Source organism: Gorilla gorilla, chromosome 4 (assembly GCF_029281585.2).
Source record: "Gorilla gorilla gorilla isolate KB3781 chromosome 4, NHGRI_mGorGor1-v2.1_pri, whole genome shotgun sequence".
In the NCBI taxonomy this organism is placed as follows: Eukaryota; Metazoa; Chordata; class Mammalia; order Primates; family Hominidae; genus Gorilla; species Gorilla gorilla.
In genome coordinates, this window is record NC_073228.2 from 34,221,462 (window position 1) to 34,244,783 (window position 23,322).

Below are 23,322 nucleotides of genomic sequence, written 5' to 3' on the forward strand. Positions count from 1 at the left end.
ATGGACATGTACATGCGGTTTCTTTGGGCAGGAACACCCTCCCTTCTACCATGGTCTGTAGGAATTGAACCTTCCGTGCCGTTTTCAAATGCTGTCTGTGCTCAGAAAATACATAATATCAAGTCCCTTACTGAAACCCCTACAGATTGTGTTCATAAGGTGCTTCACTGCTGTTGGTCTACCTGGGCTACTGTTTGTACTCCTGCCTCATTTACTGTGGCCTTCATTCAAGTAGTAATGATTATTTACCTATTAAGAGTATAGGGTGGGTGTGGTGGCTCATGTAATCCCAGCACTTTGGGAAGCCAAGATGGGTAGATCACCTGAAGTCAGGAGTTTGAGACCAGCCTGGGCAACGTGATGAAACCCCATCTCTACTAAAAATACAAAAGTTAGCCGGATGTGGTGGCAGCCTCCTGTAATCCCAACTACTCAGCAGGCTGAGGCAGGAGAATCGCTTGAACCCAGGAGGTGGAGGTTACAGTGAGCTGAGATCATGCTACAGCACCCCAGCCTGGGCGACAGAAGAGACACTGTCTCAAAAAAAAAAAAAAAAAAAAATAGGTAGTATAAAGGAGGGCAGAAATTCTTATTCTTTTAACCCATTGAAACATTAAACAGCCTTTCAGGAGCAGACCCTCTTACGGGTTTGCTGAATCCAAGGCGAGGAAGGCATATATCCAGGTTACAGTGAAGTTTGCACCAGACAAGTAATGAAGATTTGGGTTCTAGATCTGGATACTCCAGGCAGTTTTTACTATGTGACCCTGTGCCTGTCACAATATTTCAGCCTGTAAAATATGGACAATGTTTGCCTTTTTGGCTTCCAGTTAGCTTTGTGAGGATCAATTGAGATAATGAGTGCAAAGCTCATTTGTAATGTGTGGCAGGTGGTTTTATTACTATTTTGAGCAGTAGTGGAAAAGCCCATTTGAACTGGTAAGATGAGATAAGATCACGGTGGCCTTGACAACTACATGGAGGAGCCAGTTGGGTATGGGAAAGTTTGAGCAGGGAAAGAATGTAGTGAAAGCAGTGTCAGGTCAAAGAAAGGTTTGCCTAGGAGTGATGTAAAGAATGGGATGGAGGAGTGGGCAGGGAAGGAGGAAAGAGGAGACATGTCAGAGGGACCAAAAAGGAGGCAGCAAGTCCAAGGTCACAAACCTGAGTGACTAGAAAACTTAGCAGCATCACTAACACCCAGTTGGTGACGTGGAACTGGTGCTCTCCTGGGAGAGAGCTTCAATTCTCAACCTACTAAGTTGAAGGTGATGGTGCTATGTCTAAGTGGCAGACAGAGATAAGGGATAGGTGTCTACAGGGGCAAGATTTGGAGCCAGGAGAAGAAATGAGCTCTCCAAGGGTAGTGGAGAGAGATCTGGGATGTTGGGGGCTGGGAGGTAAATGCTTTAAGTGATAGAATAGGAGGAATGAGAAAGCCAGCAAAAGAAATTCACGTCCCATGTCTTCCATCATCTATATGTCTAGACTTGTTTAAGTGGTCCTGGATTCACCAAATTTTATAGAGCTCTGCCTCTGCCTTTATTGGGTAGGCCTGATTTTTGATGATGTCCTTAAAAGGCTAGCCTGATTCTTCTTATAGTTTTGTAGAACACTTTGTATCGAGAGTTCTCTGATAATGAAAGTGGTATTACAGAATAATCTGCCCCTGAAGGACTCCTGATTTTGTTAAAGTGATACCTTTCTCTGTAAATAAATGATGGCGTGCCACTTAAAAACCTTCAGCAGATTTCTTTTTTTAAACAAAGTCACTCAAGTGGGACAGTAAGATTTTCTCTGAGGCTGGCACTGGTGCCTGCCTCTGCTCCGGGGAATCCAGACGTGGCACCCGGAGTTGGGCCTCATCCATCCTCAGCTTTCATCTGTGACCAAGCCTGACTCAGAATGGGCTGGCAGTTTTCCTGAGTACATGGGAGTTAGGGCAGAGAACATGATGTGGTGCTGGTAGTCAACGCAAGCTGGCACGGCCTCAGCCAGAAGACTGGAGCTAGGAGCAAGCAAAGGCGAGTGGAGGAGGGGATGGGGAAGGCTGAGACTTCCTGGTCTCTATGTTCCTGAGCTCAATTCCAGAATAGCCAAAAGGTGGGAGCCTGACTCGGGCTGAGTTAGTCATGCGTTCTGAGCCTTTGACCGTGCTGGGTGAGATGAGGGATGGCTGAGCAGGTTCAGTGAGCAACTTGGTCGAGGTCACCTTGGCTGGCAGAGGAAGGGCACCTGCCCTCCTGTGGAAAAGACGGAAATGGCTTTCCTGTCACTCCTAGGGTAGCGCTCAATGTGGCAGGCGGGTCTCTGATTGGATGAGCCCGGCACTGAAGCAGTTTCTGTGGTGATGCTGAACCAGACAAGTGGTTATTGCTGCAGCACGAAAAAGAAAAGGTTGCTAGGGGAAGGCAGATAAGGCAGGAAGTTAAGTGTTATGTTCCCTACAAAATGTTGCTACTGCCAGCCACCACCACCACCCTCTATCCATGCAGATTACAGACAGGGTTTTTGGGGACTACTAGCTGACAACGAAAATACATTTCAAGTATCATTTTACCCTCAATGAATGCTTTTCCTGGACTGCAACTGAAATAAATGTCAGTCACCGGACCTTCTAGCTCCTCAGTTCTTTTAATTAAAAGATAGTTCTAAGCAAGATCCAGTAGTGGTCTATTTATTATTTATCAAGCATTTTCCTTCCAGCAGTTAGTGAAAGGTCACTGGCTTCAACTGAGCTTTGTTTTTGGTGAGCAGCTTAGATGAAAAAGATATACAATCAATCTCTCCTGTTTGCTCATGGGCAGGACACTGTTTAATAGTCATTGTGGCATTTAGGATCGCAGGCCTCTGAAACATGCAGAAAAGTGCATGTGCATCCCTTGCTGCTGAACATTTCTCCAAAAGTAAACATCAGGTTGTGATTATGGTTAATAATGAGATATTGATTATTTGAAAATGTCACCGCCAGGTACTTGTCGGTTTCAGGACCACTAGATGGCGCTGGACTCTCATGCTGTTCAACTACAGTCATTTCGTTTCCTTGCCTCGGGGTACCTTGCCTTTCAAGGTTGAAGAGTGTCCTTGTAAAATAATGTTGTGGCTGAAATTTAGGAAGCTGAGGTCCTGGGGTGCTACTGGGATGGGGTAGAGATGGGAGGGGACAGGCCATGGGACAAATGACAAAGGCCTGCCGGGGAAGCGGCACTGTTTGCACCATAATAGGAGCTGGAGAGGAAGGAGCTTACTGCGCTGAGCCCCTGGAGACTCTGCCCAGAGCAGTGTTTCCTAACCTTCTCCAGTCAATGACACATCTGCGAATTTGCTGTGGAGGACAGCGGGAGAGAGAACAGTGCAGGCAGGGAGGCAGAGCAGCGGAAAAAACCCAGGCCTTGGAGAACAGACCTGGGTTTGAAACCCTGATCTGTTGCTTTGTCTGGTGACATTAGGGGAGTTAGTGAACCGTCTGAACCTCAATTTCCTTATCTGTAAAACGAGGGTAACAACGTCTACCTCACTAAGTTGCTGTGAGGACTGAATGAGAACGTGAACAAAGTTCTTGGCGAGTACTCCGTCTTTGCTGTCAGTGCCTAGAAGGCTTTCAGCCACTGTCGATTCCCACTGGGTGGGGAGGAATTAGCATGCGCTAGATTAACACCGAGAAGAAACGAGAAGCTGTATTGTGTCCTCTTTCACCAGCCACTCGCCTAAACACAGCTTTCTGTATCCCCCACCCCCAGTAGTTACTGTCCTTTATCTCCTTCCAAACTTCTAGCACCAAGTAAATGAATCAAATTAAAAAACAACTACAACAACAACAACAAAGGAGGAAACTAGAGAACATCTTGGGAACTATCCACTTTTGGAACTTATCCCATGCTGGTAGGTTTCACTGGAAAATGTGCATTTATTTAGTAACTTCTTGGATTGTGTATGCCTGTGGGCAAGCGTGTGTGTAGAAACCAACATTTTAAATGACACTCAATGACACTCATTCTGTTTCTTCTTTCCTGCTTCCTTTTTTTAAAAAATAGGGACAAAGTCTCGCTCTGTCACTCAGGCTGGGGTGCAGTGGTGCAATCATAGCTCACTTCAGCCTCAACCTCCTGGGCTCAAGTGGTCCTCCTGCCTCAGCCTCCCAGGTAGCTAGGGCTACAGGTGCATGCCACTATGCCAAGCTAATTTTTTATTTTTAATTTTTTTGTAGAGATAGGGTCTCTATCCTATGTCGCTCAGGCTGGTCTCAAATTCCTGGCCTCAAGCGACTCTCCCGCCTTGGCCTCCCAAAGTGCTGGGATTATAGGCATGAGCCACCATGCCTGGCCCTTTTCTGCCTCCTTGCTGCCCCTCTACACTCCCCCCACTGCCTTCCTTTCAGCACACTTTTCTGCTTTCTTTCTCTACCCTCTTTGCCCCAGATTATGGAGGAAAGCCAGAGGGTCACTACCTAGAGGCCCGGCCAGGGAAAATAGTTCCAACATCAGAGCCGTTGTTTTGGGGACCTGGGGCTAGTCAGCAATTAGGGAGGAGTTTCTGAAACTCTTTCTGGAGCTTCTCCCTATGAAGGGCATGGGGAGGCAGTGGGTGCCAGGGCAGAAATGGTGGGCAGGGTGAGGGTGAGGCCTAGAGGACCAGAAAGATCTATCCTTGACCTTCCTACCCTCCCACTCTATTTTACCCTGGTGGTCTGCCAGTGTATGGTGGGCCCCTCTGCCTTGAATTACCTGGGATGTGAGGCCAGAGGAGCACAGAGCTAAGGGTGCCACCCAGCTGGGTTACAGAGGAAGGGCTCTGACCTCTTTCCTCTCTAAGTCTCAGTCAAAAGGACTGGATTCAAATCCTGACGTTGGTACTCCTTTGTGGCCATGGCTTTGGAGAAATCACTTGACCATTTTGAGCCACATCCAGCCCCCGGAGAGAATCTGGAACCTAATAGATTTTTGGAAGTATATTTGTCAAGTGAACAAATGAATGATTTCCCTGTTTTTGACACGGGGAAAATAATATTAGCACCAAGTATGTTTTGGGGTGCAAAACCCAAACAAGATGCTGGCTATGCAGAACTTTGTAAACTCTCAAGCCTTCTACTGTTACGCAAAATAAAGATGCAGGAAAGAAGAACATGGCTGTGGGGCTGGTGGTGATGCTACTGGCCTTCAACCTGGAAGCAGTGTAGATTCCAAGACGATGGCCTCCGGAGAGGGAGTGTGGCAGGATGAGGGACAACTAGTGGAAAAGTTCAGCTTTCTAGTCTCTGCCTCCTAGAAAATTCTGCAGGAAATGCAGGATTGTTCTTCAAAGCCTCTCCTTTCCCAGGTGCTCAGTGGAAACCCTAGGCGTGCTCAGGGTTATCTCTGGAATATTCAGTGCATATGAGGAGGTCCTGAGCTTTATCATCAGCCCCTGCTGGCTCCTGCCCAGTGGGGCAAAATGGCCCTGCCCCTTCTCTGCAGCTCAGGTGACCTCCTCTGCCCTCCCAGAGCCCATTGCCTTCTCAGGTCTGGCTTCCTGCTGAGAACCAGGCTGGTATAGATGTCACTTGGCTGGCTCCTCAAGGCTTCCAGCCCCCTTGAGTGTGACGTCAGGGACAAAGGGGTGGCTTTGCCACTACTGCCAGCAGCCACAGGCTGACTCCCATAGCATGGACAGGGGCTCCATTTTCAGATGGGAAAAGGGAAGGCTCAGTGCCCGGGATCCAGGTCACCTCAGTGAGTGTGCCTGAGCCACATCTGGTTTCTCTGCCTACCCACCTCCGAGGGCCCCCAAGGTTAGAACAAGAGGTAGTGGGCTTAATCCCAGAAAAATTCCAATTTAAATATGAGAAGGTAAAGCTTGTCTTTGGCAGCTTTGCCCCATCCCCAACTTTCCTACTTTTGTATGTGAGAGAAGAGAAAAGGGCTGTGGGAGATGGGCCAGCTAAGGAGGAGGATCTGGCAACCCAAGCTCCAGGCAGACAGAAGGCACCAGAATGTCCCACAGTCCTGTAGCATTCTGGCCAGGCCACTCCTGGCTTATTGGGCAACCTAACCTCTGATACTTGGGAGTGTTTATTTCTTCCCTTTTGATTGTTGAAATGGGCCTAGACTGGCTTTTTTTTTAATTTAGATTTTTATTTATTTATTTTTGAGATGGAGTTTCGATCTTGTCACCCAGCCTGGAGTACACTGGCACGATCTCCAGTCACTGCAAACTCCGCCTCCCGGGTTCAAGTGATTCTCTAGTCTCAGCCTCCCCAGTAGTTGGGATTACAGGTGCCTGCCACCACGCCTGGCTAATTTTTGTATTTTTAGTAGAGACGGGGTTTCACCATGTTGGTCAGGCTGGTCTTGAACTCCAGACCTCAGGTGATCTGCCAGCCTCGGTCTCCCAAAGTGCTGGGATTACAGGCATGAGCCACTGCCCTCGGCCTTTTTTTTTTTTTTTTTGAGATGGAGTCTTGCTCTGTAGCCCAGGCTGGAGAGCAGTGGCGTGATCTTGGCTCACTGCAACCTCCGCCTCCTGGGTTCAAGTGATTCTCCTGCCTCAGCCTCCTGAGTAGCTGGGACTACAGGCATGTGCCACCACACCCAGCTAATTTTTGTATTTTTAGTAGAGATGGGGTTTCACCATGTTGGCCAGGCTGGTCTCGAACTCCTGACCTCAAGTGATCCACCCTCCTCGGCCTCCAAAAGTGCTGGGATTACAGGCATAAGCCACTGCGCCTGGCCATAGACTGGCTTCTTAAAAGAACCAGTTTAAACACCTGTAAGTCTAAGAAGGTCAAATTTAGGAAAATCTCATCTGCAGGACTGAGGTCCCCTGAGCCACTGGCCACTTGTAATTAATATTAATGAGCTCTAGATGACAGATGTTTATTGCTCGACTGACACATGCTTTGCCAACCCCCAAAGGAGTGGCTGTAAGATCTAAAGGACTTGAATATACTTTAATTTTATGTTGAAGAGAATAAAACTTTCCGGGTATAGTCAGGGGTTTTTTACGATGAGAACCCATCGACCCATAGGCAATGTCTGCCTTAAGAAAAAAAGAACTGAGTGTACCCCGGTTCTTTATTGACATTTAAAAATAGCTCCTTTTGTCCAAAAATGAGGCAGACATGAGACGGTAGATAGGACACTGGGTAAGGCTCCTGGAGACCCCAGCCTGGCCCCAGCTCATCCATTTGTTGGCTGTATGACTTTGGTAAGTCTTCAAATCTTTTTAGCCATTTGTAAGATGAGGGGGTTGAGCTACAAGGTCCCTGAAGTCCTGTTCTTTGGGTCCATGGGTCCAAGCGGAGCTCCAAGAAGAGCAGAATCAGCACCTTCCAAGATTTATTAAATACTTCTTTAAAATCTTTTCAGGCTGGGCACAGTGGCTCACGCCTGTAATCCCAACACTTAGGGATACCAAGGTAGGCAGATCACTTGAGGCCAGGTGTTCGGGACTAGCCTGGGCATTATAGTGAGACCCCCATCTCTACAAAAAAATTTTTAAAAATTAGCCAGGTATGCGTGGTAGTGTGTGCCTGTAGTCCCAGCTACTCAAGAGGCTGAAGTGGGAGGATCCCCTGAGCCCAGGAGTTCGAGGTTTCACTGAAACCTCGATCTATGATCATGCCACTGCACCCCAGGCTGAGTGACAGAGCAAGACCCTGTCTCAAACAAAACAAAACAAAACAAAACAAACCCACATTTTAAATTTGATTATGGAAGCATTCATAAAAGTAGAGAGAATTGGCTGGGTGTAGTGGCTCATGCCTGTAATCCCAGCATTTTGGGAGGCCGAGGCAGGTGGACTGCCTGAGCTCAGGAGTTGGAAACCAGCCTGGGCAATATGGTGAAACCCTGTCTCTACTAAAATACAAAAAGTTAGCCAGCCATGGCAGCGTGCACCTGTAATCCCAGCTACTCGGGAGGCTGAGACAGGAGAATTGCTTGAACCTGGGAGGTGGAGGTTGCAGTGAGCCGAGATCGCGCCTCTGCACTCCAGCCTGGGCGACAGAGCAAGACTCCATCTCAAAAAAAAAAAAAAAAAAAATCATATAAAGATCCTCCATATGTTTATCATGTAGACTAAACCATTATTAATATTTTGCTGTTTTTGCTCATCTATATTTTTTCTGAAGTGTTTATTTTTTTGTTTGTTTTTTGTTTGTTTTTTTGAGGCAGGGTTTTGCTCTGTCACTCAGGTGGGAGGGCAAGTGGTGCAATCATGGCTCATTGCAGCCTCAACCTCCTGGGCTCAAGGGATCTGCCCGCCTCATTTTTTGAGTTTTTGTAGAGACAGGATCTCACCATGTTGTTCAGGCCGGTCTCGAACTCCCGGGTTCAAGCAATCCCTCCACTTTGGCCTCCCAAAGTGCTGGGATTACAGGCATGAGCGACAGCTTCCAGCTTTTCTGAGGCATTTTAAAGCAAGTTCCCACAAAACCTCTCTCACCCAAGGCTTCAGCCTGCTTCTCTGGAAAATAAGACCCTTTCTTATATCAATACAATACCATTATCAAACCCAACAACATGGCATTTAACAGCCAGTTTTTGAAGATTTCCTCATACTCAGTCCATTTTCAAATTTCCCCACAATTTTCTGAACAGGCTCTCCACCCCTCCGACCCCAGGCCTGTTCTTGGGGCCAACTAGTTTTAACCATTTCTGTTTTTAGTGCGTCTGGTGGGTACCTTTACATCTCTAAATAATCAGCTTGCTTTTTTTTTTTTTTTTTTTTTGAGACAGAGTTTCACTCTTGTTGCCCAGGCTGGAGTGCAATGGCGGGATCCCTGCTCACCGAAACCTCCGCCTCTTGGGTTCAAGTGATTCTCCTGCCTCAGCCTCTCGAGCATCTGGGATTACAGGCATGTGCCACCAGGCCCGGCTAATTTTGTATATTTAGCAGAGACAGGGTTTCTCCATGTTGGTCAGGCTGGTCTCTAACTCCCAACCTCAGGTGATCCGCCCGCCTCGGCCTCCCAAAGTGCTGGGAGTACAGGTGTGAGCCACGGTGCCTAGCTGGCTCCCGCCTTTGTAAGATGAAGGTAAGAGCCAATGGTTTCAACAGACAGCTGGATGGACTCAGGGTCCAAGAAGTCTGAGTGATCATGAGAAGAACTAAACAAAGGGTGAATGCTTTCGGATCCCAGGACTGTAGGATATCTTTATGGCTTGTCTGCAGCTACGGGTCTCAGGCGCCTGAGCAGGAGTCTGAAGGAGGGTCCTTCCCAGAGTTAAGGCTGTGTCAGTCCCCAGGCTACCGTGGCCAAGTCGGCCTGCTTCCCTCTTGCTCATGAAGGTCTGTTCTCTCTGGAAATGTTCCAGAAGCTGGCAATAAAGACAGTTCCCTTTATAGAGCAGCTGCTTCTTTTTTAAAATTTAATTATTTTTAATTTTTTCTTTTGGAAACAGGGTCTCGCTCTGTCACCCAGGCTGGAGTGCAGTGGCATGATCAAAGCTCACGGTAGCCTCTACTTCCCAGGCTCAAGCGATCCTCCTGCCTCAGCCTCCTGAATAGCTGGGACTACAGGTGTACGAGACCCTGTCTCATTTTTCAACTTTTTTGTACAGATGGGGTCTTTCTTTGTTGCCCAGCCTGGTCTTGAACTCCTGGGTTCAAGCGATCCTCCTGCCTGACCTCCCAAAGTGCTGGGATTACAGGTGTGAGCCACCTCGCCCAGCTGAGCTGCTTCTTCTGAAGCCTGCTTTGACATTAAGCTGTTACAATGCATTGAGGGATGCTAGGAAATGGTTGTATGAGGCATACTTTTGTTTTTTTCTGTGGGAATGTTATTGACCATTTTTTCCTCTATGAAGACCCGTGGGATAAATATCTTTCACGTTTTAGCTTAAGGAAAAAAAAACTGTGCTGCTTTTGAACAACTGGGGTGTTTGCTTCTACGGTCTTCGCATATTTGGTGTCTTAGTTTCCCTCTTAGCTTTGGCTGTGGGGAAATTCAGAGCTTAATTTACAGTTACATGCAGCTCTGGAGTAGGAGATGGCATTATTTTTGATTATTATGAAATATTTCAGGCATTCAAAAATTACAGAGACTCTACAACAAATATCTACATACCCATCACCCAGGTTAAGACATGAGCTTCTTGTATCCATTCCTGATCCCTTTCTTCTTTGTCCCTACTCTCGTGGTGGATATTTTCCTGGACTTGGTGTTTATCTTCCCTATTTAAAAAATAATAATTTTTTCTACAAACGTATGTATCTATAATAAACATACAGTATTGTTTTACACATTTAAAAATATTATAAAAGTGGCTTTATACTGCATGTATCCCTCTGTAATTTGATCTTTTTACTCAAGAGTTTTCTTTTGAAACTCACCTGTTTTGCCACATGTAACTCTAGTTAATTCATTTTCACTGCTGTATAATATTCTATTCTAAGACTAGATGTATGAATATGTAGGCTTTAAGAGTATGGCTCTGGGGCCAGGCTGCCTTGGTTCAAACCCCAACCCTGCCACTTACTAGTTCTGTGACCTTGGGCAAGTGACTTAACCTCCTCTTCTCGTCTCTGTTTCTTCATCTGTAAAATGGGGCTGATGATACCACCTATCTAATAGACGTGAAAATAAATGATTTAATAGGTGAAAAGCATTGAAAATATTCCTGGTATATAGTGTAAGACTTGGTCTCGTAAGCACTAATGGAACATTCTTTTAAGAAATGCCATATCACTAATGTCCTTCATGGAACAGAACAGGAAGGTATGTAGAAAAGCACAGACATCAATGACACTGAGTCTGAAAGGGATTCAGACATGTCAGACTGAACAGGAAGATGTTTTAAGACCATATTAATAAACTTAATTCACCTGTAGCTTCTATTTTTATGTATGTAGTAGAATAAAAACACTATGCAAATAAATTAAAAAGAGTTATTTTCATAATTAAAAAAATAAACATTAGAAGGATTTTTGGCTGGGCATGGTGTCTCACGCCTGTAATCCTAGCACTTTGGGAGGCCAAGGCGGGTGGATCACCTGAGGTCAGGAGTTTGAGACCAGCCTGGCCAACATGGTGAAACCCCGTCTCTACTAAAAATACAAAAATTAGCTGGGCGTGGTGGCGGATGCCTGTAATCCCAGCTACGCGGGAGGCTGAGGCAGAAGAATCGCTTGAACCCAGGAGGCGGAGGTTGTGGTGAGCTGAGATCACGCCATTGCACTCCAGCCTGGGCAACAAGAGCAAAACTCCATCTCAAAATAAATAAATAAATAAAAATAAAAATAAATAAATAACAACAACAACAACAACAACAAAATGATTAGCCTGGTGTGGTGATGGACACCTGTACTCTCAGCTACTTGGGAAGATCCCTTGAACTGCAGTGAGCTATGATTGTGTCACTGCACTAAAGACTGGGTGACAGAGCTGAGACCCTGTCTCAAAAACAAAAAGTGATTTTTTAAAAAGAGAGTTGGCTATTATTGTTATATATTTATTTCCCTCTTGGAGGTTTCAGTTGTTTCCAGTTTTTTTTTTTTTTTTTGCTGTCTCTAGGATGTTGCAGGGAACATTATTAACCCTGTTTCTTTGTACATGTGTGCAAGGAAGAATCCCTCTGAGCCAGGGCATACAATTAGGAGTGAAATTGCTGGGCGGTAGGGCTCATCTTTCGCTTTTTGGGTGATGCGAAGTTGCACTCCAGAGTGGTTGCACTGACTTGCTCCCACTGGAGGGAATGGGTGTGCCCGTGACCCCACTCTTACTGATTCTTGGCATTCTTTTTGTACATTACTTTTGCTTAAACTTTATTTAATCTTTCTCCCTCTTTTCGCAGATGTTCCCATTTCTTTATATTCATCCTATTATGTATTTCCATAAGCACCTTTTTTTTTTTTTTTTTTGAGATGGAGTCTTGCTCTGTCGCCAGGCTGGAGTACGGTGGCATGATATCAGCTCACTGCAACCTCTGACTCCCAGGTTCAAGCGATTCTCCTGCCTCAGCTTCCCGAGTAGCTGGGATTACAGGCACGCGCCACCATGCCCAGCTAATTTTTGTATTTTTAGAAGAGACAGGGTTTTACCATGTTGGCCAGGATGGTCTGGATCTCTTGACCTTGTGATTCGCCCACCTCAGCCTCCCAAAGTGCTGGGATTACAGGCGTGAGTCATCGCTCCCAGCCCCATGAGCACCTTTTTATCCACTCTCCCCTTTTTTCTTTTGAATGAAGCAGCATTTAAATACATAAAAATTAGACAGCATCCGCCAGAATAAAGAACACAATCTATAGGGGCAGCCTGCTACCCTAGGCCTGGACCTAAAGGCTTCCTGGCACTCAGCATTGTGAAGGTAGCTATTAGAAGAGGCTAACATTTGCTGAGTGTTTATTCCATGATAAGTGCTCTACAAGCATTACCTTATTCAATCTCACAGCAACTCCATGAAATAGGACTGTTATTCCAGGAATTTTGATTCAAACAAGGCAGAATGATGCCAGAGTCTATGCTTTTAACCATAGGTCTTCCTACAGGGCTGCCATGTGGGGTGACTCAGGCCGCACGTTGCACAATTCCAGGGGGCACCATTTGCGCAGACTACAATGTGAATGGCATCCCCTGGGGTGTGCGTCGCAGTGGTCCCGGCCTTCTACTAAGTAAGAGCTTAAAATGCTTAGAAATGACAGGCTTAGAAGAGTAAGCCCCACTACACACGGAGGGGCCTTTCTCCTCTGGATTTATGGTGCTTTCTTAAGGTCATGGTTCTTCATGTTTTAAAAGCCTATTGGCATGAGAGCCCTCCCACCTATATAAACATTTGTTTAGAGAGGAGAGCCCAGCGTGGGTCCTGCGCTCTGACACCAGCCGTGTAAGGGCACAGACTCGGCTGCTGTTCGTGGCTTTCTCCCTTGGCCACTGCAGACTTATTGAGCAATATATTACGAGTGTGCCTCACTCTGATGATGTGTTATGGATAAATCATTAAGGAGGCAGCTCACTGTGGTGATGTATTGGTGTAATAGATCATCAGAGTGAAGTCTTCTACCGACATACGGGCTGGCTCAAAGGGTGGTGTCATTCAGGGAAGAATTAGCCCAGCAGCAGATCTGGCTTAATTACAGGATAAAAGGTTTGTGAATGACAGGCTGAAAGTCTGCAGCACAAGCATTTTGATTCTTGATGTAAAAATATAATTGGGCTTCCTGAGAGAATTTTTGATTATTTCCAAACAGTCTTCCGCTTTATCATAACAGCACAACTTGCCACATGGTTGCAGGGGAATCTTTTATTGGGGGGGTATCTCCAGGCCCTTTCGCCATCTGAATTATTGTCCTCCTTTCAATTTGTAGGTCACAGAATGAGTTAAGGGAGATAAAACTCAGGAGGCCTGCCTTTCGGGCCTTCAGAATAATGTCTTTAGCAACTGGACCATTGGAATCCAGTGATTTATTCAAATCATCATTAACTAAGGCAGTGGTTTCCAACTACTGAACTAGGACTGTGAGCATGTGCAGGGGAGAGGGGATGGTCTGGTGAGTATGTGTCTTAGGCCATCAGCACCTTGGGGATAATAATAATAATAATGTTTGCCCAACACTTAACAGACGTTGTTGTGCTAAACATTGAGCTAAAGGCTTTGCATGTATCATTCAATTTCATTCAGTCCACATGACGACATTGTGAGACAGGTATTATGATCTTTTTTTTTGAGACAGAGTCTCTCTCTGTCACCCAGGCTGGAGTGCAGTGGTACGATTTCGGCTCACTGCAACCTCTGCCTCCCAGGTTCAATTGATTCTCTTGCCTCAGCCTCCCGAGTAGCTGGGATTATAGGTGCCTGCCACCATGGCAGTGGCACGATTTCAGCTCACTGCAACCTCTGCCTCCCAGGTTCAAGCGATTCTCCTGCCTCAGCCTCCTGAGTAGCTGGGATTACAGGCGCCTGCCACCACGCCCGGCTCATTTTTGTATTTATTATTTTTAGTAGAGACAGGGTTTCACCATGTTGGCCAGGCTGGTCTCGAAGTCCTGACCTCAGGTGATCTACCCACCTTGGCCTCCCAAAGTGCTGGGATTACAGGTGTGAGCCACCGTGCCCGGCCTATGATTTTTATTATTCTCATTTTCCAGATGAGAAAACCAGCCAAGAGCTGGCCTTATTGGCCAAGGTTGTAGAACTGCTCAGTAGCAGAGCCGGTGCACCTGAGGCTGTGGGTGATTCTTATGCACTTCCCTTCCCACCACCAATGCCCCCCTTCCTTTGAAGACGCTAAACCCGTGCTTCTGGAACTACAGGCATCAGTAAGCAGAAAGATGTGTTTGTTGAAAAATCGATTATTTTGTTTTAAGACACATAAATCAACTTTAGGTCTTTCTTAACATCTATTAGTAGGGTCCACCTTTTGGCCTGAGTTGGTTATTTCTTGAGAAGCTTACAGGATGAGACTTCCTAGCAATGGTAGGCTAAACTATGTGGACCAACTCTCCCACTGGAGACAAATAACAACGTAAACTATTTTTTGGAAATCTTCAGCAGTATGAAATTGCTGACAAGATAGTAAGAAATGACTAGGTCAACAGGGAAGAGAGAATAGGAACCAGAGAGGTGAAGGAGCACCAAAGCTCTTTTTGCCCTGCAGGTATTTGCTGATCCTCTGTGGGGAACTTCCGTGGATGGGCTGCAGCCTGGCTGGAAGAGAGTGCAGAAATGGAAGCCAGGAGCCAGCCAAGGAGAGGCGGCCCTCCTACAGTACACTGGGACTTCCCAGGGTATATCCTGAGGGGGAGGGTGGCTAGAAGTGGAGCAGCCCTCCTGCAGAATCATAACTCAGGTTCCAATTATTTAGATTGTCCAGGTCCAGGAAATCTCAGGCCTTGGATTTGGCTTAAGGTGGTCCCAGACTGGTATGATCCCAACACATTACAGAAGCAGATCATCTCTGGGTATATCTACACCCAGAGGCCTCATATTATTCCTATACATAATTTTTAAAATACTGGAATATGGTCAAAGATAACCAGGTACACAAGGAAACCAGATAGAAGAGAAGCAGATCTATAAAGATGTAAGCTGTTGAGATTATCGAACTACAGACAATATGTGACTTTTCTTGCTTATTATGTTTAAATAAATAAAAGATAAGTTTGAAGATATCTTCAGAGAACAAAAAACAATTTTAAAATTTATTATAGGACAAATATGTCACTAACAATCTTGTTCTTACCTCCCACTCTGTCTCCCCAAAGCATAATAAAATTCTGGATGGCAAAATTTATTTATTTATTTTTATTTTTATTTTTGAGACGGAATCTCACTCTGTCATCCAGGCTGGAGTGCTGTGGCATGATCTCGGCTCACTGCAATCTCCGCCTCCTGGGTTCAAGTGATTCTCCTACCTCAGCCTCCCAAGTAGCTGGGATTACAGGTGCCCACTACCACACCCAGCTAATTTTTGTATTTTTAATAGAGACGGGGTTTTACCATGTTGGCCAGGCTGGTCTCGAACTCCTGACCTCAAATGATCCCCCCATCTTGGCTTCCAAAGTGCTGTGATTACAGGCGCAAGCCCCCGTGCCCAGACTGGACAGCAAAATTTAATATGAAAATTTCACTTGGCTCACTATCAGGCAGACTACAGAAGACATTGTCCTGTCCTCAGTACATTTATTTTTTAACAAAGAAGGTCAAACATAGAACTTCCTTTTGGCTTTTACTTGTGACTCTTTAAAAAATTATAATTTAAGGCTGTGTGCAGTGTCTCATGCCTGTAATCCCAGCACTTTGGGAGGCCAAGGGGGGTGGAGCACTTGAGGTCAGGAGTTTGAGACCAGCCTAGGCAACATGGCGAAACCCCGTCTCTACTAAAAATACAAAAAATTAGCTGGGCATGGTGGCGGGCGCCTGTAATCCCAGCTACTTGGGAAGTTGAGGCAGGAGAATCGCTTGAACCTGGGAGGTGGAGGTTGCAGTGAGCCACGATCACGCCACTGCACTCCAGGCTGGGTGACAAAGTTAGACTCCATCTCAAAAAAATAAAAAAAAACTAGAATTTGAATTTTATTATTAATGTGGAAGTAAGAAATGCCTTTAAATAAATTGACTAAAAAATCTTGAGAAAATTCAATAGACAATATACCATACTCCCATTCCCCCCAAAAGCGGGGAGGAAGTACAACCTGAAATTTTTAAATCATTGTAGAAAATATTCAATTTGATATGTAAGTGTGAAAGTATGAAACGTAAGTGGCTGTGATGTTATGATGTATAGATGACATGGCCAAAAATACTTAGGATGTTGGAGTATAACATCATAGTTTAAAAACACAGGCTCTACATCAGACACACCAGGTTGGGGTCCAGCTCTGACACATTTTGGAATCTTGGGCAAGTTATTTAACTTCTGAGAGCTTCAGTTTGGTTATCTGCAATATGGGGATAATAAGAGCATTGCCCCTGCTTCTCATGGTTGTAAGGAGTCAAAAGAGATTCTGGATGTTAAGAATTCGGCATTCTGCCAATGTGAAACTTGCGACAGTGACTTTAGCTTCTTGGAGCCGCATTACCGCATCCAGATGAAAGTGGCATTTGCATTTTGCTTGCACTTCAAATCCAGGAAGGTTTTATGTAAAGAGAGTGATTACCTATGTGTAACTAGTCAGAAAAACTCTCTTACCATAAAAAGTTGATGAAATTTTGTTCCTGAGGACTGACCCAGGGCCGCTCAACTTGGACATTGACAGTGAGCCTTTTGATAAAGAAGGCACTTACTCTGGCCTCTAAAATCAAGGCCATCTCTTTGTGAAGGGTAGAAATCCAGGTGAGATAAGATTGATAATCTTGCATTACAGAATTTATTAAAGATGTCCAGTTTAAAAATTAGGTTGTCTGTCAATCAATCAGTCTGTTTTCTACATTTTTCTCTGTCATATACAAAAAATATTCCTGTATAACACTGAATTCCCTGTGGACCTCATCAATGCTAATAGCCCTTCCTCTTTCATTCAGAAGGACAAGCTTAGTCATGTTTCCTAGCAGAGGTCCCTGGGTTTGTCCAGTCTTGCTGAAGCCTTCACTATTACTATGGAAAGTTTTTTCAGTTATTTGGTTTCAAGTGGGGAAGGAGGGCACATGAATGGACGTGACCATTGAAGTGTGGTATAGGCTGCATTCTTTTCCTTTTGGGTAATTTCCTTTAATCCCAGTGAGAGGGGACAGGTTGGAAACAACCAACCTGAAGACCAGTCAAAGGCTCAACTGTTGATTGGCAGATCACTGTGTAACTGTTTGGGTCCCTTGAGTCAGGGGACTGAGTCAGTATCATTTGTGTTTCCCGGTATCTCAGCCTGAGATTGGGAGATGTCTGAGGTTGGGCTCCCTGGAAACAGACTCTGAGATAGAGAGCTGCATGCAGAACGTTAATTAGGAGTGTTCTTGGGAGATGTACTTGTAAGGGGGCAAGGGAGGCAGGACAGGGCAGAGGGAGTAGCTGCCCCACAATGTGCTGGCCATGGAGAACTCAGTTAATTCTACAGGGAACTCTGGAGCTGGGATGGCCCTCCAGAGCTGTCCTACTGTGAGAGAGCTGGGCCTTTGCATCCCCCATCAGCCAGTCATTGACTAAGGCTCTCCCCCAGGAGGGGATGTGCCTTGGGTCATGCATTTCCCAATGAGGGATGAACCTCTGAGCCATTAGCAGCCCCTATTCTCAGTAGCTAGGGGATGGGTGTGTGGGCCCTGAAAAGGGACCTGGGTGGGCAGTGTCTGTGACAGATGACCCTTCAAGTGGCTCAGAGTCACTTGTTTCTCGTAGTAAGTTTGCCCCATCTCTGATGGCTTATTTATGATTGTAGTGAGTTTTGCTTCCTGGGGAAACTGACAAGAGAAGGGTTAATGGGACAGACACAGCCCCTGATGCTGCATTTGATCTCAAGGTTCTACCTGGTACTCCTTATGCCCCTTCTCCACCACCTGTACCAGAGTCTTCCTGCCCTTGGCTGGCATCTCTGCTGGTCTAAGAGACTTGTTGGGTGGGATGACCTGGACCCTCACTCCTGAGGGTTCTGACCACATGGATACCATGCTCTTTTCAAGACCTGGTTGTTGTACTTGCCCATTATCATTAAAATGGGTATGGAACACCAAGAAATGCCCCAGTGGATTATCCAAATGCCAAACGTATTCCTCCCTGCCTCCACCGACTGGCAGCAGCCCCAGCTCACACTGCCACACTGAGCTGACCCTTCTATGAACTGAACTTGGCCTTTTGCTTCTGCTGTCAGCTGGCCATAAGGAAGCCCTCATGCAGCTATAGGTGAGTGCTGAGGACCAGGGCCCAGGGAAATATTGACACATGACATGGGAGCCTGGGCTACCTGCCCATGCAGCTTCTGGGTGCCGATCCTAAATGTACCGCTTCCATCGAACGACTGATTGCTACTGGGCTTGCCTGCCCTCGTGACTCTGTGGATCTGACAGATCCAGTTCATGATGGGGAGCTACAGTTGTCTGGTTACTTGGTGTCACTTGGTCAGAAGCCTCATCTCTACCAGGATCCAGTAGCATTCTGGGAGCTACTTTTCTTTTTCTTTTTTCTTTTCTTTCTTTCTTTTTTTTTTTTTGAGAGGGAACCTTACTCTGTTGCCCAGGCTTGAGTGCAGTGGTGAGATCTCACTGCAAGCTCTGCCTCCTGGGCTTAGACCATCCTCCTGCCTCAGCCTCCCAAGTAGCTGGGATTACAGGCACCCGCCACCACACCCAGCTAATTTTTGTATTTTTAGTACAGACGGGGTTTCACCATATTGGCCAGGCTGGTCTTGAACTCCTGACCTCAGGTGATCCGCTCGCCTCGGCCTCCCAAAGTGCTGAGATTACAGGCGTGAGCCACCGCGCCTGGCCTGGGAGCTACTTTTCAATGGGTGTGTAGCTTTTCTTGCAGATGGCATGCCCTGCTTCAGAACTCTAGGCATCTATAATATTATTTCCTATTGGTGCTCACCAGAAACTCCATGTGGTGTTTCTTCCTCCACAAAAAACACAGAGCCTTTAGGACCACAGAGCCTGCCGAGTCACACAGCACAGGAGGCAGGGCTTTCTGACCACAGCCTGAACCTGCTGCAGAGCCCTTTCCTGCTCTGGGTCCCATTCAAAGCTGGCAGCTTTCTTTGTTACCTGCAGGGTTAGAGTACTGTTCCATAGTGTGGACTGTGGCACCTCCAGAACCGATGAAACCCACCAAGCATCATAGTTCTTAATTCACTGTGGGAGCTGAGGCTCTGGAGCTCTGGATGGGGGGATGGCTCTTTAGAGTTCTTCTAAAGTGATACAAAAAAAGAAATGTAGGTGTTTTCACCCCTGCCTCAGCCAGTCCTTGATCATAGTCTGTCCCCCCTGGAAGGGGCATAATATTGGGCAGGGAAGTTCCTTGTGGCCAGAGTAATTCTCAATGAGGGTTGTAGCTGTGAGCTTAGTCCCCAGAGCTGGAACAGGTGAAGAGGGGATCTGGGGAGGGGACCACAGCATTTGCGACGCACAACCCAACTCCAGGGCTAGGACTAGGGTGAGGCAAGTGAGACACCTAGGAACAAGTGTAGCGAGTCCTTCACACTCGGGTCATGTGAGTGCAGATTCAGCTCTTGCCTCACCCTAGTCCTGGACCTGTCAAACACCCATGGGACCCTAATAGCAGGAAATGGTAGGAAGTTCAGTTTGGCTAGGAGAAACTTCATATCTCCATGAAGACAGTCTCTTTCTGGAACTGGTAGAATGATTTGTTGGACAGCATTGTCCTAGACTATTTCCTTTCCACTTCTCTGCAGGGGACCGGGAAGGTGGACACTGGAGAAAGGTGTCACCTGTCACTACCGCCAAAAAATTCAAAATACCTTTCCTATCCCATCAGTTATTCTATGACTTTATTTGTCTGAGCCCCATGGTCATCTTTGTGTTATGGAATGAAGTCAAAGGAAGGAGTTTAAGCTAGAAGATTTTGAAATTTCCTTCTGTTATTATGGCATCGAAGATATTGTCTAATCCTGATCCTACTGGCCAGCTTCCATGGGTAGAACAAGCCTGGAAGCATCAGGTCTCACCGGTATGAGGGGGTGGATTACACAATGGTCAAAAGAGAGAAGACCAGCCATGCCATTCTGGGAGAGAAGGAGATGATTCAAAGGCTAGAGAAACATAACTCATAGGCAAGTAGGAATTAGAGTTAGAGCTTGTCTGAATGTTTGTGTCTCACCAAAATTTACATGTTGAAACCTAACTCCTGAGGTGATGGTATTAAGAGGTAGAGCCTTTGGGAAGTGATTAGGTTATGAGGGCAGCATGAATGGGGTTAGTCCCTTACAAAAGAGGTGGAGTGGCTGGTTGAGGTGGCTCATGTCTGTCATCCCAGCACTTTGGAAGGCTGAGGTGGGTGATCAGGAGTTCGAGACCAGTCTGGCCAACAAGGTGAAACCCTGTCTCTACTAAAAAATACAAAAATTAGCCTGGCGTGGTGGTGGGCACCTGTAATTCCAGCTACTTGGGAAGCTGAGGCAGGAGAATCACTTGAACCTGAGAGGCAGAGGTTGCAGTGAGCTGAGATCATGCCATTGCCCTCCAGCCTGGGTGACAAGAGCGAAACTCCACCTCAAAAATAAAAATAAAAATAAAAATAAAAGAGGTGAAGCCTGTTTCCCCCTTCTGCTGTGTAAGGATGTAGCAAGAGGTACCATCTATGAAGAATAGGCCCCCACTAGGCACTGCATCTGCTGGTGCCTTGATTGTGAACTTCCCAGACTCCAGCACGGTGAGCAATAAATTTCCGTTGTTTACAAATTACTCAGTATAAGGTATTTTGCTGTAGCAGCCCAAATATGCAAAGACAGAACCCAATGGGAAGAGAGAACAGGAGTTGAATACAGAGCAGGCTGAGTGAAGTAAGACATGAGTGTGGGGCTGGATCATTCCTAGACTGAACCTGAGCACACTGAATTCTGGTCATGGCATCCAGGGTATGTGTGGGCATCCATGGATAGTTTTGTCTTTCAGAAACTTGGACTACCTTTCCCAACTTAATATATACAACTAAAACATTTCTAATCAGATCTCATTGCAGTTTTTATTTTTAACTTAGCAACTTGATAATAAAGTTTAACTGGAAGGATAAAATTAGCCAAAATAAAAATTTGAAATATAAGCATATAATATTATGTATATAATACTAGCTATCAAATGTATTATAAAGCAACAACCATTAAAACAGCATGGTACATGTATAGGAATAGGCAATTAGACCAGGGGAATATGTACAACAGGGAGTCTAGAAAAAAATCTGTGTATATATGATAATTAAATATATGACAAAAATAGCATTTCACATCAGTGAGAAAAGGATGGTTTATTACATAAACAGGGAGAGGTTGTGAATTTCAGAGAAAATTCAAATTTGGTTCCTGTGCCCGTTTTCTGGTTCCATACCTGAAATAAATCCGAAATGGATTAAAGGCCTAAAAATAAAAATTAAAACAATAAAAGTGCTAGAAAAAAAATAGGTCCTTTCTGAGCATGACACAAAAACCAGAAGACAGCAGGAAAAGAACAACAGTCCTAACTACATAAACAAACAAACAACAATAACAACTTCTGTATGGTGAAAAATGTCACAAACAAAAGTTAAAGAATGGAAGAAAATATTTTAAACATACGTAACTGATAAAAGTATAACATCCATAATATATAAAAATGTCCTACAAATCAGTAAGAAAAAGAAGTACCATAGATAAATGAACACAGGTGACATCTGGGCAAGTCACAAAGAAGAAACACATATGGCATAGAAAGCATGAAATGATACTCTAAATTAGCAACAAAATACAAAACAACACAACTAAAACCAAGAGGAGATGTAGTTTCCCTATCAAAATTAGCCAAAATTAAACAGATTGCTAGTACTCAGTGTTTTGGAAGGATACAGATAAAAAGGCATCCATAGCTGACAAAACTAAGACTTGCCATAACATTTTTGATGAAGAGCCTGGCAGTTGCAGTCAAATTTAAAATACATTTTCCCATTGAGCCAGAAATTATGCTTTTAGGAATGTGTCATACGGAAACCTTCTTCAAGAGAGAAGAGATGTATGCCTAAGTATGTTTACTTAGCATTCTTTGTTATAGAAAAACACTGCAAACAGTCCTTCAGGATAACAGAGGTTGGTTAAGTTGTAGAAAATCCATACAATGGAAAACTGTGAGAAAGAATAGCTGTGCAGACATGGAGCTATGTCCACAACAAGCTGTTAGTTTTTTTAAAGAGTAAACTGATGAATGGCACATAAAGCAAAATTCTATTTTTTAAAAGAAAAAAAAGGTAAAACAGTAGTTAAAAATGTAAGCTATGATTGTAGTTTTTGTTTGTTTGTGTGTTTGTTTGTTGAGACAGAGTCTCTCTCTGTCGGCTTGGCTGGAAATTCAGTGATGTAGTCAGGGCTCAATGCAGCTCTGAACTCCTGGGCTCAAGCAATCCTCCTACCTCAGCCTCCTCAGTAGCTGGGACTACAGGTGCTCACCACCATGCCGGGCTAACTTAATTTTTTTTTCTTTTGTAGAGACGGGGATCTTACTATGTTGACCAAGTCAGTTTAGAATTCCTGACCTCAAGGCAGGATCCTCCTGCCTTAACCTCCCAGTGTTGGGATTATAGGCATGAGCCACTATACCTGGTGTACTGTAGATTTTTTTTTTTTTTGAGGGAGGGTCTCATTTTGTCACCCAGGCTGAAATGCAGTGGTGAGATCCTGGCTCACTGCAGCTTCCACTTCCCAGGTTCAAGCAATTCTCCTGCCTCTGCCACCCCAGTAGCTGGGACTACAGGCATGAGCCAACACACCTGGCTAATTTTTGTATTTTTTGTAGAGGCGGAGTTTTGCCATGTGGCTCAGGCTGGTCTTGAACTCCTGACCTCAAGCGATCTGCCCGCCTCAGCCTCCTAAAGTGCAAGGATTATAGACATAAGCCACCACCCGTAGAATTTTTAAAACACATTAAAAGTAAAGAGTATAGTGTAATGAAACTCCACATCTCATCACCTGGTTGCAAAAAATATATATATGTATATATATATTTTTGAAATGAAGCCTCACTCTGTCGCCCAGACTGGAGTGCAGTGGTGCGATCTTGGCTCACTGCAACCTCCGCCTCCCAGGTTCAAGCAATTCTCCTGCCTCAGCCTCCCGAGTAGCTGGTATTACAGGCGTGTATCACCACGCTCAGCTAATTTTTTTTTTTTTTTTTTTAGTAGAGATGGGGTTTCACCATGTTGGCCAGGCTGGTCTTGAACTGCTGACCTCAAATGATCCACCCCCCTCGACCTCCCAAAGTGCAGGGATTACAGGCGTGAGCCACCGCG